The following is a 16099-nucleotide window of genomic DNA, read 5'->3' as shown; positions in this document are numbered from 1 at the left end:
TGCTTAGCGCCATTTTAACCAATTCTGCTGAAAGGCGTAATGTAGCGCACTTGCGGAGGTATTCGTTGATCATGAAGTGCAGCTTCTTGCCAAATGCTTTCCTGTGTTTGGAATCCAGCGTAATTCTAAATATGCTCCTCCACATAACAGGTGTCCCGAGAACGTACACCTCGGCTCTCAGTAATGTAGGTGCCCGTATGCCTGATCATCCGTAAAGCTGCATTTTGTTCAATAATAAAGTATAACGTGCTGGCCCGCCGCATCAGTTCCCCCGAAATATCCATTAGGTCACTAGGATAGAGAAGATCTAGCTACGCACTTCTTTAAAGCCAGTCTCGGGCAAAAAGTCTGTAGGAGATCTGGGGGAATCGTCAGAAATTCAAACTGTGCTTTAATCTTTAACTTATCACGCTAAAAACACTTCGGTTCAATGAAACGAAAGCACAAATACAATAACATCATTTACGGCAGTACGAAAAAATTAACCTCGGTAGGAAACTTACATGGAGGAAAAATATCAATGATACATTAATTTTTCTTGTTGACCGCATGTTGCAAGTAAGTTTTCCCGTGCTAGATAGTGTCAACATTTGCCACGATTTATATTGCAGGATACACACTGTAAAATACAAAGCTACCGCCAAAAACATGTGTACACTACCCCACCATATTCAATCATTTAATGTACACAAGAATAATGAGACAGCGGTTCAGTAGGGGACGGTATGAAGTAAACTAATAAAACCGTATGCACAGGATACTGCTTAAAATGTACTTCTCTCATCCGGCATATGCAAGCGAAATATGTATTTCGAAGATCGCCCTAAAGTGTAAAAGTTAATTGGTTACTGAGACCTAATGTTATGATAAGGTACGTGAGTTTATTTTCTTTCATTTTACCTATAGCACGACCTACAACATACGAAAATAGTTAGGTTTTAACTCCAATCAATACCTGCTTAAGAATTGACAACTCAAAAATTTAAGAAAAGTTGAAATCCATAGAAACTTTTCTCATAAATAAAGTTAATGTAAGAAGTTGAGGAGTTAGAGAATGAAAACATAGACAATGAAAACTCAGCCCTTAAGCGTCACTGGATGAGTGTACTAAAGGGCATGTGGTTAGCACACTGCTATCTCGGCCGTTGTCAGTTTTCGTGAACAATGCCGCTACCTCTCAATAAAGTGTCCACTCAATTGGCCTCACAACGACTGGGTAAACCCCGATTGCAAACAGCACTTGGCAGGCCCAGACGGTGACCCATCCAAGTGTTAGTGAAGCCCAACAGTGCTTAACTTCGGTGATCTGACAGGAACCGGGGTTTCCACTGCGGCAACGCCGTTGGCATGTAATTCGATACATCTCGCATGTCATGCAACGCCCCTCTTCTGACGCCTACGCCTGTAGACCAATTGCATGACTAAAAATGGCGGAAAAATGTCACCCATCCAAGTCCCAGTATGGGATCCGCAATAACGGTATCCCTCCCTCCACTGGTCTGGGCCAACAGAATTGCTAAAATCTGGCAGGGAAATATTACCACCATCACCCGCTTCTATCTTTGTCTGCCAATTGTGTGAGAGTATCATCATGAAGGGTCAGCTGTAGACTTATCTCGCTTATAAGGCTGCGGTACATATTTGGTCAAACTATGATCTAAAATTGATCTTTCAGTATTTGATCAGTTTATACATGCTTTTAGGTTATCCAAGTCCGCACAACGCGATCGTGATTCTTAAATAAATGTATTTGTTCTCTGTTTTCTATGTAGATAATCTGAAGATGCCTAAATAAGGCGAAATAAAAAACTAAAATTGCAACCAAGACTGAATTGCAGGAAAATCGAGGGGACGTTGTCCTATCCTGTGAATTATTATCATATGACATTACAGTAATTCTATAAGCACTCAAACAGATTGATATTTTCAAATTTTGGATTATTTGAAAGAATTCGTGGCTGATTCCCACCCCCCCCCCCCCCCCCCCCACTAACCAGCACTTGCGTTCCAGATATCCAGTATTCAAGATAGTAATCCGTTGATGCATATAGATGTTTTTACTAGTTAATAATTACCACTATGCATTCTTTAAACAAACTATAGGTACAGACTATATATTCCACTTACAGTAAAGAATCTGTCCCTGCGTCGTTAACGTGTCATTACCTAGTGTGTTAGAAAACAATGACATTTCGTAAGCGCTCACATGTATGGCTACTTCCAATTGCCTGTTTCCAATTTTGGGGTGACGTGTTAAAATATAAACAACTTTCTGTCCTTTTTCGAGAACATCCGTCTAAGACACATCTAAGTATCGGACTTTAAATGTTGAACAGTTCACGATTTATGATGTTCTAACCAAATACACCGATATCCCACGTCAAACATTTGGCACAGTGTGTACTAGAACAAATACAACGATATACGACATTTAGGAATTATCACACTGCAGCAAGTAAGCCCTTGTTATGTACACATCTGCAGTTTGACTTTAACGAAGCTATCACTGCATTATATCACTGCATTATCAGTGTCTTAAAAACAGTAACATATATAAGAACATCAATATATTCACTGTAATTAAAATCAGCAGAAAACAGTGTAGATCGCGATAGGTATTTTATTAAAATTGCCGGTTTTGGCCTAGGCTTAGGCTATCTTCAGAGAGCACCACAGATCCGTAGAACAGTTTCAGCATCTTACCTAGGCGTAGGTCATTATAATAAAATACTCAGCGTAATCTAGACTGCTTTTTCACTTACTTTAAACAGATTACAAGATCGCTGTTCCCAAAAAATTTTACCAAAAATTTGTAACTGTAATTTCACGAGGCGTGTTTGGGGGATGTAAGAAAAAGATATTTTCTAGGCAGCTCATTCCAAGGATGATACATTGCCTTTCCTTAAGATTCCAACAACGAGTTTCAGCATGGCGTCTGCTTCTGCTGCATGTTGTGGTATGTAATCATTCACTTTAAGGCATTATATGCTCGTGATTGTTTCCAGTGGCCTTCTACCAATAGTGTTATTGTACGCTAACGGACTCTTCGCCTCTTTATACGCACAATACGTTACATCTATTTTCAGCCAGTCACTACATCAACCGTGAATCCTATGCAGTTCTTATTCATGCATTTCGCTACAGCTGCCTAAAACATTACTAAACTCCTATAGCATAGTCTAATCTATATGTAATCATATAACGGTGCTTTCCAAGCCCCTGCACATTGCATAAAGAAGGATGCGCTTTATTAGCTGTATTAGGGATTTCCCTCCCTATTTCACTCGAACTAACTGATGCCGAAAGAAAAGGACGATTCAATAATAAAATCAATATGGGATGTTGTAAGGAAGGAGACAGGACAAGTAACCACTGGGGTAGGTAGTATTACTATTAAAGAGAACGAGACCATTCTAACCAACAGTACAGAAGTAGCTAATGTATTTAACAACCATTTCGTAAGTGCAGGAGAAAATATTGGTCAGAACAGTTCAAAAGAAAAAGCCAGTCAGTACACGGAAGAGTCTGTTATGAAAAACTCTAGTCAGATTGACTTTCACGTAATAACCTCTTGTGAAATAAGTAAAATTATTAAATCTTTGAGAAATAAATGTTCTGTTGGAGTAGATGAAATCTCTAGTAAGATATTAAAACAATGTGGAACATTTAAGGGAATGGGGTATATAATAGAAATATTAATCATTAACTCTGTATTGTAATATAAATATATTAAAAGATCTTGTTTCATCTGCATTGCTTGTGCACTTGACACGTTCCATATCATAATGGCTACCGTAAAGGTGTGATTGATCAATGGAACACGCAACCAACCAACTAACTAACATGTGTCTCTGTACTCGCACATGTCAAAGTTAAACAAATATCATATTAATTATTTAATTAAGTGAATTAATATTTCACCTGTACAATTTGAAAGTGAGCCTTCTCCCAAAGCAGTTGAAGAGCCCACTGTTGCGGCACGACGAAAGTAATTTCACCTGGTCACAACAGGTTTCGCCCGGTCACAACAGTAGGATTCACTTTTCGCTGCGCACGTGTAAAGTAAAAATCTTGGAAGGAAGAAGAATTAATGTTTGGAAACAGTGCTGAGAAAAAAATACGTATAACGTTGACTGCAATTCGATTGTCGTAGTCATATGTCCGTCGCTGTGGCGTCGTACGAAGGGCGCGTGGCCAGACCAAGGCTAGCAACTCACGACGAAACCACAGAAGTGTACAGTCGCTGCATACTGCTCCGACGAATGGGAAACGTCGGCGTGTTCACACTTCATACAGCTTTCCTACACAACCGGAATCAATGGTGTAGTCGCTGTTGAACAGAGAAGCACTCGGTCCAGTTCGCAGTCAACGATCCAGATGACAGCGTCGTCTTAGATAGGCCACCGGTGTATTAAATGCCTTAGGGGGAACTTAATGTGGATATTACGTCAGCTGCTCTTCAAGTGAAGATTCTAAATTTGTTTGCATCAAGAGATAAATTAACATTTAGACAACTGTAAATGATCAGAAGCCGGCCGAAGTGGCCGTGCGGTTAAAGGCGTTGCAGTCTGGAACCGCGAGACCGCTACGGTCGCAGGTTCGAATCCTGCTTCGGGCATGGATGTTTGTGATGTCCTTAGGTTAGTTAGGTTTAACTAGTTCTAAGTTCTAGGGGACTAATGACCTCAGCAGTTGAGTCCCATAGTGCTCAGAGCCATTTGAACCATTTGCTCAGAAAATTCCTATGGAAATGAACTGTACAAACTTAGTCTTCGTATTTTTATTGTATTAAGGTGAACTAATGTTTTATGTGTAAGAGTCCCACTCAATTTCAACATAGCGAAGGAATTCACTGCTGGGACTGCGAGTGTATTTTGGTACTGCACAACAGTCGTACTGATCGTAAGAGTGATTGGGGTAGGTACAGAAACATATCGGCAACCATTTTTTTTCTTTGTGGGTGTGTGCTAGTTGAATAGAACAGAAAATACCTTGTACCCTCCACCCCGCAGCCCTGAGCAGGTTGTAGGGAAGTGTTTGAATGTAGATGTAGACAATGCTACAGGAGGTTTGCAAAGACAGTACGCGTCAGGAAAATGCATGAATAACAATTGCGCGGGATCGACGATTTTTGTTGCTACTGTGTCAAAATAAATGTAACATCCTGTGTGTGTGAAGAGGCAAAGTGGTCCCAACTACTGCTGGCAGTACGCTACTGGAAACAGTAACAAGCATATGATACCTTATAGTTAAAGATTTGCTTAATGCAACTTTAGGACAATCACATCACATGCAGTGGTTTGTTGGCACAGGCTTAAAGAAATCCGATTTCTCGTCATTGGAATAAGTGGCTTGCCAAGTAACTTCTAGACTGATTGCATCCTCTCAAACATGTCTCGAGAAAGTATAGTTAATATGAAGGCTTATCCTAAGGATCCAAAGTACAGTCCCGTATACATGGGGATTACGAATGCGATAATGTAATTGTTCTGTGTAACTATCAAGCAAGCAAACCTTTACGACCAGTGTCCACTTTTCCACCCGTCTATATCCACACGTTAGCATGTGGTGAGCTGGTGATCGTCGTTACTCCAAGGGGCTTAAGAAAAAGCAGCTGCTACGTTTCCCAGAAGTGATTCTTCCAAAGGTATTAATGATGTACCTATAAATCTGATGCCAGAGTTAGATATTACATGATTATAGCTACATCAGCATTGTAACTGTTGTAGACGGTACTCTTTTACTCCTCCCCCAAAGCGATGACCGTTGGAAATCACCGACAATGAATGATTGATTTTGTCTTCCCACTATCGAATAAACCCATCGTCAGTCGTAATATTACATTTTAGAAAATGGACTGTCGGTTCTGGTGGTCTTTTGACACCTAAGACTGAGTTCAGGCACTATCATATAATATTATACTGTCCACTGTTTTTCGCACGTGACATTAGCAACAAGCAATAAGAATTCTTTGTCATCCACTTCCAGCTTTCGGCAACGTTTTAGTTTTTTGTTTCCTGTAGTTAATTCTATTAATATCCAGAAACCTCCATATGTGATTCACAGAACAGCAGTATGGTTCGTGACTTAGTTGGTCGCAGAACGATGTCAGTGACACGAAGAGGGAAACAATGAGAGTAACGCAAGGGCACAAAAACTGTTCGAAAACCATGTTACCGTGCCAGTTAGCTCCCATTAGGTAGGCAACTCAAATTCAGATGCCGATCAAAGTGAAGTGACTTTGCTAATTAATTTATCTCGTTACGCAAGATTACAGCAGATTATGAGAAACTATGGGAAAGTAAGTGCACTCAAGATTATTGGTGAATAATACCACGCTGTGGGAGCTGTAAACTTACCTCTTCTTACAAAGATATATTCGTGTGTGTGTGTGTGTGTGTGTGTGTGTGTGTGTGTGTGTGTGTGTGTGTTTTCGATTCAAATTGGGAACTACATTTCCCTCCACCAAATCCGCTGACAACATTGTTTGTACCGAAACAGTTTAACTATGATCCATCTATTCAACGTGTTTAGGGAACGAGAGATGCGAAACACAGTAGTTACAAAGGAACCAAGGTGAGGATGCGTCTCGCACAGTGTTATGTGACACTGTGTCATCGGATAGCTAATTAGACACAGTGACCATGCTTTATCACTGCATGTGTAAGAATGTGGAAATTAGTCATCCCATCTTCAGGCTGTCAGCATCATAAAATTCATTGTTTATTATCACTGTTAATTAGCCAAGACGTTTATCACAACTGTTGAATGACCCTTGGATTGTCACCAGTGGACAGAGAAATGAGACATCAGGACGACAGTAGATCCATTCAATTCACTTCTTTATTCTCGCTCTCAGCCGTAGTACTTCAGGAATAGTTTGGTGGAGATGTCAGATTGTCTCTCAGTGAAACAATAGACCCCAGCGTTGCCACAGCGCAAAGACCGGGGTCTAATGAGGCGTCACTCGAATGCCACTGTCACCGACGTCTCCGGCTGAGACTGTGATGACAGCGTGGTGGCGTAGCTGACGATGGCCATGAACTTCCTTCCAGCGAGCAAGCGGCTCCCTCATGATTCAGGGCAGGCTGTCCTGTCTCGTGAATTAACAGCGGAGCCTGTACTGCATTCTGGAATATCTTTCCAAGTGTCACAGACCTGTGGAGTAATCTGCAACACTGGGACAAGAATGATTTAGTACACGAATGACTACTTCTACGATCCACATTATGTTCGTCTAGGATTTAAGGTACATGATCTAAACGCTTCCCTCACGCCAAGTGAGGAAAGGCTTCCGTGCTTCCGATAACATATTTGAGCATCAGCTGTTGCTGCACTGTGTCCATCTGGCTCCTCTTCGCAACGCCAGTCAGCCGTGTTTTGCTTTGCGGTAGGTTCCGTTGCAACTCAATTCCGCTCTAGCCTATTTTTTGAGCGAAAATGGTCGATACGCTACAGTACAGTTGATGTAATAAATAATTCAAAAATGCCCTACAGGATATCTTAGCTAGTATGTGGAACATTAATAACTATCATTAATGTATCTCTGCGAATTAGATAAGTTTATAAAAAAATTTATTACACCATTTGACTGGCCACATTGTGTGTCCTGAAGTTACAATTTTTATTGTGGCTATCCCTATATTTCCCAGTTTGGAGGGCAGTGTATGATCACTGCAGCTCTGAGGGTTCAAGACCGCTCATTGTTGTCTATCAAGTGTGTGGGACACTTACAACCAATGCTGCTGCGGTCAAGGTGGACTGATATCTTGGGTGTTGCCCATTAGAAGCGTTTCTAGTGTGGCATATAGGCCGTTCACCAGCTCACTCACTCTCGAGTAGCAGTACCTGTTAGGTTTGTGGGACACCTCTGACCGTGCAACTGAGAGATGGGACCATTCTGCACCTCATTCACACAGCAGCAGCATAGGTAGCGTTGTACCAGTAGGGCCATGATCCTGGCAGTACAGTATGGACAAACAGGGGAGAGGCGACTTGCTCTTATGGAGCACATAATGCAAGATAATATTTGTTTGTTTCCAACAACGTGCATTCCTCAATGATTCCTATCCAATGCCAGTGGTTGCAATAACAGTAGAAGTTGTGGGAATGTTTAAAGCGTAAATTAGCAGTACCTTATCCATTTTTAACGTAAAATACTGATCTCCACTAGCGCACCTACTCAATTACCTCCACTGTTCCTTTCAATTCTACTGTAATCTTACACTATGGGACTGGTCGAAGAAACACTGCAAATGATGTCATTGCTTTAACAAATTACAATATTATTTTTATGCCCACGATGGCGTTTACCTGTAAAGTTTGCGGTGTGAATTAGGTGTGTGTGTGTGTGTGTGTGAGTGTGAGTGTGTGTGTGTGTGTGTGTGTGTGTGTGAGTGAGTGAGGACTTCGCTCACAGCTAGACGTGTGTGTTTCTTATGTTTTACTATTTTATTTTACCTAGAGGTTTCTTCATTCTACTTACTTCTGAGATCATAGTTAAATGTTACATTAGCCTATATAATTTCTCTTCCACTTAACCAGCTTCCACTGACTTAATAAATTTACAGTACTTCCCAGTGCGTATGTGCTTCCCAGTGAAATATACATTCACTGGGAAGCACTGTGAATTTATTAGGTCATTGAAAAATTAAGTGGAAGAGAAATAATATAATGTGTCATTTAACCACGTTCTCAGAAGCTATTAGAACTTTGAAAACAGTAGGTAAAATAAAATACTAAAACATCACGACAAACATACATGTCAAGCTGTCTTCAATTATTATGTTAAGAGCCCATTATCATCTAATGATGAATTTATGCGACACAGATAACAATGCATTTAACTTGAAGCACCAAATTCCATGTTACATAACCATCGTTCTTCATAGTTTCAGTGTATAAGATGTCTACTTCCTCGTCTAGTATATCGGTGTTTTCCATTTGAAGGGTGATAATGTCAATGACATCCCTGATACCGTTAAAGGTACATTTCTTTTTCCAAGCAAATGACATCATGAATTTCACATTACTTCTGGAATTCACTTTGGATTCATGCAGAGGTCTCTTTAGAAACTTGATGAAACTACGCGCCAGAGGGACACGTATATCTTTGGAGCCTCATGGTCTGATGGTGCAATGTTTCAGCTTTTGACGAAAAAGGGGTTTTTCCAAACGAATACATGGATTTGATGGAAAGAGTGCTCAAAACCGCTTTGCCCAACACAACCACATGCTCTTGTAAATGAACGGTCTCAACCATAACAGAAGAGGAATAAGAACATCTGTGAATGTTTTCCAGGAATTAGGCATCCCTGTTTTAGGAGAATATGTTACATTATAAATAAACACCGATGTAAACCTGCTAGCGGGAGTTTTAGAGATATTATGGAGTCTGTTTCTGACCATAAACTCTCTGGATTCTGCCTTCAATTTCATCGTGTCAGGCCTTTCATGGGACGCAAAGTAAAGAGGCACACGTATCATCTTTAAACTATTGACGAATGTTGACATGTTGCCCACTTCAGAACGCGGGATTAGTGGGGAGCTGGCTCAGGGCGTGTGCAGGTACGCCAAGGTGAGTAACTCGTGAATTAGTGGTGCAGCCCCTCTGATGATTTAAGCAGCATCACTTACCTGGATGCAAGCAACCTCTATGGGTATACGATGCATCAAAGTCTAATATTAGGAGGGTTCTGATGGATATCCCAAGAGGAAATTGCCAGATAGTAGGAAAAGGTCTATGATGTGGCTGTGGATGCTGAAGTGGGATATGTTCTCCACGTGGAAGCGGCCTATTCCACCATTTAAATAATGCGCTCAACGATTTGCTGTTGTGTCCGTAGTGGCTATTCCAAAGAAATGGTTCCATCCCACAACTGTTGACAATACTGGGGAATAAGCAGTGGTATACACTGACATGGCACAAGCTATGGGACAGCGATATGCACACACACAGATGACGGTAGTATCACGTACACAGGCTATAAAAACGCAGTCAGTCGGTGGAACTCAATCTTTTACTCAGATCAGCCAAGTGAAAAAGGTTTCCGATGTGATCATGACAGCACAACGTGGAATGGTAGTTGGAGCTGTAGATATAGCACATTCCATTTCAAAAATTGATAAGGAATTTGATATTCCCAGATCAACGGCGTCACGATTGTGCCGAGAATATCAAATTTTAGGCGTTATCTCGCTCCACAGACGATGTAGTTGCCCACGGCCTTCACTTAACAACAGAGAGCAGCGGAGTTTGCTTGAAGTTTCCATTGTTATAAGACAAGCAACACTGTGTGAAATAACCGCTGAAATCAATGTGAGACGTGTTCCACAAGATGGTCGGCCGTAATTTGGCGTTAAATGTCTATGGCAGGAGACGACCGACGCGAGTGCCTTTGCTAGCAGCACGACATAGCGTGCAACGCGTATCTTGGTCACCTGCGCTCTAAAGGACTGGAAAACAGTGGCCTGGACAGATGAGTTCCGGTCTCAGCTGGTAAGAGCTGCTGTTAGGTTTCGAATGTGGTTCAAACTCCACGGAGTCACTGACCCGAGACTTTAGCAAGGCACTGTGCAAGATGGAGGAGACTTCATAATGGTGTGGGCTGTGTTTATATGGAATTGACTTGCTCCTCTGGTCCGACTGAACCGATCATTGACTGGAAATGGTTATGTTCGGCTATTCGGAGACTATTTACAGCCATTGATGGACCTCATGTTCCCTAACAACGACGGAATTTTTATGGATGACAAAGTATTGTGTCAGCAGGCTACAGTTGTTCGCTCTTGGATTAAAGAATATTCTGGAGAGTTTGAGAGAGTGATTTGGCCACACAGTTCGTCTGCCATGAATCTCATCGACAATTTAAGAGCCGTAATCAACAGGTTCGCAATTATAGATGCTTATAGAGGCAACGTGGGTCAGAATTTCAGCTGGGGACGTCGAACCCCTGGCTGGACCCACGCAAAGTTGAATCGCTGAAGTACGCCTGGTGAAAGGATGTCCGACACGTCACTGTATTCTACACTACAGAATCATACAGCAATAGCTCTGGCTGGTGATGGATCATGCAATGTGACTTTGATAAAGATTTTCACATGTTAATGAATAATTCAGTTCTCAGGAGAACAATGGGATATACTAGAGAATATCGGGAAATTTATTTAGTTTGCCAGTGGTATGGACACTATCGTGCAAGAGGTTATGCCGCCAGGCCAAATTTGAAGTGGGTCACTATCGTGAATGGAAGACTAGTCGACGGGTTAATGGCCAATGGCTCAGTGCACTTCTCGTAGCCTGTCTATATCGGTATGTGTGTTCTGACCTCTCCAAATTTGACATCTACCTATCCCACTAAGAGTTTGAAGAGCTAGAATTCACTGATTTCAACTAACTTTATATGGGTACAGAGAGTTTCATCTCCTGGATAGAAGACTGCGATCTGTGTGGAATAATTAGGTAGAATAACGAGGAATTCTATACGTATTGATATTCGGCCGATAATACCCGTAATCTGGATGGTAGGTTAGAAAATTTAAAATGTGAAATAGATAGGTTAAAGTTAGATATAGTGGGAACTAGCGAAGTTCGGTGGCAGGAGGAACAAGACAGGGTTATAACTACAAAATCAAATTGGGGTAACACAGGAGTAGGTTTAATATTGAATAAGAAAACAGGAGTGCGTGTAAGCTACTACAAACAGCATAGTGAAAGCTTTATTGTGGCCAAGATAGACAGGAAGCCCACTCGTACTACAGCAGTACAAGTTTATATGCCAACCAGTTCTGCAGATGACGAAGAAATTGAAGAAATGTATGATGAGATAAAAGAAATTATTCAGATAGTGAAGGTAGACGAAAATTTAACAGTCTTGGGTGACTGGAATTCCATAGTAGGAAGCGGAAGAGAAGGAAACGTAGTATGTGAATATGGATTGGGAGTAAGAAATGAAAGAGGAAGCCGCCTGGTAGAATTTTTCACAGAGCATAACTTAATCTTAGCTAACACTTGGTTCGAGAATCATGAAAGAAGGTTGTATACATGGAAGAAGTCTGGAGATATTAGAAGGTATCAGACATTATATAATGGTAAGACAGAAATTTAGGAACCTGGTTTTAAATTGTAAGACATTTCAAGGGGCCGATGTGGACTCCGATCACTCTGGCCAGGCCTAACAAAACTCTACCATCTAGTGAGCTTGACTAGAAGAAGGGATCAGGTGGTGGGACATATTCTGAGGTATGAAGGGATCATCAATTTAGTACTGGAGGGCAACGCGGAGTGTAAAAATCGTGTAGGGAGACCAAGAAATGGATACATTAAACAGATTCAGGAGGATGTAGGTTGCAGTACGTACAGGGAGGTGAAGCAGCTTGCACAGGATAGAGTAGCGTGGAGAGCTGCATCAAATAAATCTCAGGACTGAAGACCATAACGACTACAATACTTTTGGAATGACACCATTAAACAAGAAGGTTATCGGCCCGATGAAAGACTAGACGAGTGTTTAGCCAATTGCGGAGTTTGTATGGCGCAGGTCAAAAATATACGCATGTTGCATACACGCAGGTGCCACACAGAAGCGGACTATGAGGGTGCATGAAATTGCCTCGAGGTCTAATCTCGATAAAGGATTAGAAGAACTGCCTGTTCGAGGGCGTTGACACGGCTACTCATATGCCGATCAGGTAGTCTTTCTGTGGAGAGGCCATGAGGTACATAATGCACTGCAGCTGAAAATAGGTCTATCACGTCATGACGTCAAATGGTTCATCTGTAGGGATGGGATCTGGATCCTCTTGTTCTCAGACTATTTATTCACTGACTGACTCGTTAATTTACTTTTAAATAGTGGGTGTATGTGTGGATTTGTTGGATAAAGCTACTGTATTAGATTTGTTGTATGCTGGTATGTCTGCCTGATAGCACACTGTGTCTGTATACATTGTGTGCATGCAAATATTGAATAAGTGGTGTAAAAAAGAAGAAATAAGAGGCAACACTGCGAGCGTACTTTGAGTCTTCTTTCGGAAGTAATCACCAGGGGCCTAAGCACAGCTATGGGATTATCTGTGCTCGAGGAAACGATGAATATCGTATCTCGGACATCGAAAAAGACGGTGAGCATCACCTTGCCTTCTATGGGCACAACATTGAATTTTTTAGGGGAGGTATAACACATGTTTGCACTGCATGCTGTCCCACTTCGTCCCAGGCTTGAAGTGATGGCACCAGCTCTCGTCACTGCCGACGATCCGCCCCGAGAGTTGTCTTCACGATACTGCAAGAGGTTCTGCAGTGCCCGCCCCTTTCGCAGTTAACGGCGTTTCTTCGGAACCCACTGCGCGCACACCTGTCGTTCATAATTGTCCACACTGTTCCAACACTGGCCCCCACCATCACTGCCATCATTCGCAATGTAACACGCCGATCACTTCTCACCAGCTAGTTCACCTTGTCGGTGAGTTCAGCCGTGATTACCGTGCTTGCCTCGCCTGGCCTAAAACACTACTTGCCTTCACGAAAACGGGCACTCCACTGACTTCCTGTCACACAGTCTGCGCCATTTATGGCCACCATACACCGATGAATGTCGGCCGCTTTGACTTCGTCGGAAATCTGATAACACCTCACTGCTCTTCGATTTTCGAACTTTGCAATGTGAACGCCATGCTCCCCAGGCGGACTGCGGTCTCAAATATATGCGACACAGAACGAACCGCTCGCTTCTTTCCTGTATCATGTGCCTACACATGTTCAAAACCATGCTTTTGACTACCTTCGCGTCCCTAGGTACCCCACAACGTTGTCCCAAAGCGACATATGCAAATTTCAGCCTGTCTGTTACGATGTTTCGTCCTTTTCATTTCGACAACCCTTACATATATTTGTGGTTTTTCTTCTCCTGCTAGTTCTCGTTTCTCATACATACTATGTACAGAATATAATTTAAAACAAATGTAAATGTACCTCTACACCAACAGAATACTTCCAGAGCCAACGTACTGTGTGGAGACTACCTTGTACCACTACAGTCATTTACTTTCCAGTTCCCTTTGTAAATACAGGGAGGGAAAACGAGTGTCTGTATGTCCGTATGACTCCCAGTTTCTCATAAATTACCTTCGTGGTCCTTACGCGAAATGTATCATGGCGGTAGTAGAATTATTATACATTAAATTGCAGTTCTATAGATTTTCTCAGTAGTGTTCACCGAAAAAAGTCCCATTACAGGTCCCGAAAACTAATACTTGCATCTTCTTAGAACGTACCGGTAACAAATCTAGTATCCCGACTCCGAACTGTTTGGATGTCTTCCTTTAATCCGACATGATGCGGATTCCAAACACTCGAGGAATGCTCCAGAACAGGTAGCACCAGTATTCTGTATGCACCCTCCTTCACAGATGAACCAAGCTTTTCCAAAATTCTCCCCGTAAACCAAAGTCGATCATTTGCTTTCTTTAACGCAGTCCCCACATGCTGGTTCCGTTTCATATAGCTTTGCAACGTTACTGTGTCAAGCAGGACGCTGCCAATGCTGTATCTGAACATTACAAGTTTGATTCATCTAGTTGCCGGCATTAACTTATATTTTTCTGCATTTAGAGCTAGCTGCCATTCGTCATAGAAATTAGAAATGTGTCTAAATAATCTTGTGTCCTGATACAGTCACTCAATTTCGTCACCCTTCCGTTCATCAACCGCAAACTTCCGCAGCTTGCTGCCCAACTTTGGCGCCGAAACATTTAGGTATATAGAAAATAACAACAGTCCTGCCACCCTTCCCTGGGGGACTTCGACGATACTCTTGTCTCTTATGAATATTCATCGTCGAAGACAACATACGGGCTTCTATTAATCATGAAGACTTCGAGCCACTGACATATCTGGAAACCTACTTAATGTGCTCGTGCCTTTGTTAAGAATCTGTATTGGAGCACTGTGTCAAATGCTTTTCGGAAATCTAGAAAAATGTAATCTTCCTGTTGCCCGTTACCTATATATCACGTGACAAAAGGGCCTATTTAGTTTCACACGTGCGATGATTTCTAAAACAGTGCTGATTCACGGAAATAAGCTTTCCCGTCTCTATAAAACGTATTATTTTCGAAATCATAATACACACATCAAAAAAAGTTTTGCATCATCCAAGTTCCCAGAGCTTCTGACGATAGACGTTTACTGTGGATACTTTATCACAATCACACTCCTTTAGGCTGTTGAGAGGTGTCACTAAACTCGAACAAGGGTGTAAACAACCATTCATGAGCAGCGCCTATTAGACGGAGGGGGTTCTTCAATCGATCACTTCCAATCATTCCAACAGGAAGGAGGTACACAGCTCGTGTTGTTTGTAGTTCAACCATAACTAGACGATCAATACCGCGGTTCGATCGCGTCCCCATTGTTACTTTGTGCCAGGAAGTGCTCTCAAGATTGACGTGTCTTGGAGTGAACCAAAGCGATGTTGTTCGGACGTGGAGGAGATACAGAGAGACATGATCTGTCGATGATATATCTGGCTCAGGACGCCCAAGGGACACTACTGCGGGGATCACCGATACCTACGGAATATGTCTCGGAGGAACCCTGACTGCAACGCCATCATGTTGAATAATGCTTCTCGTGCAGCCACAGGAAGCCGTGTTAAGACTCAAACTTTGTGCAATAGGCTTCATGATGCGAAAATTCACCCCGACGTCCGTGGCGAGGTTCATTTTTGCAACCACGACACCATGCGACGTGGTACAGGTGGGCCCAACAACATGCCGGAAGGACCGCTCAGAATTGGCACCACGTTCTTTCCACCGGTGAGACTCGCATATGCCTTCAACCATACAGTCGTCAGAAATGTGTTTGGAGAAACCTGGTCAGGCTGAACACCTTAGACACACTGTTCTGCGCGTGCAGCATGGTGGAGGTTCCCTGTTGAGTTGGGGTGTCGTTATGTGCGGCAAACATTCGACGCTGATTGTCATGGCAGGCTCCGTAACGGATGTACGATACGTGAATGCCATCCTCTGAACGATAATGCAGCCATATCGGCAGCATATTGGCGAGTCATTTGTCTTCAAGGACAATTCCCGCACCCAT

This window comes from Schistocerca americana, chromosome 4, assembly GCF_021461395.2.
Source record: "Schistocerca americana isolate TAMUIC-IGC-003095 chromosome 4, iqSchAmer2.1, whole genome shotgun sequence".
In the NCBI taxonomy this organism is placed as follows: Eukaryota; Metazoa; Arthropoda; class Insecta; order Orthoptera; family Acrididae; genus Schistocerca; species Schistocerca americana.
This window is presented reverse-complemented; position numbering follows the sequence as displayed.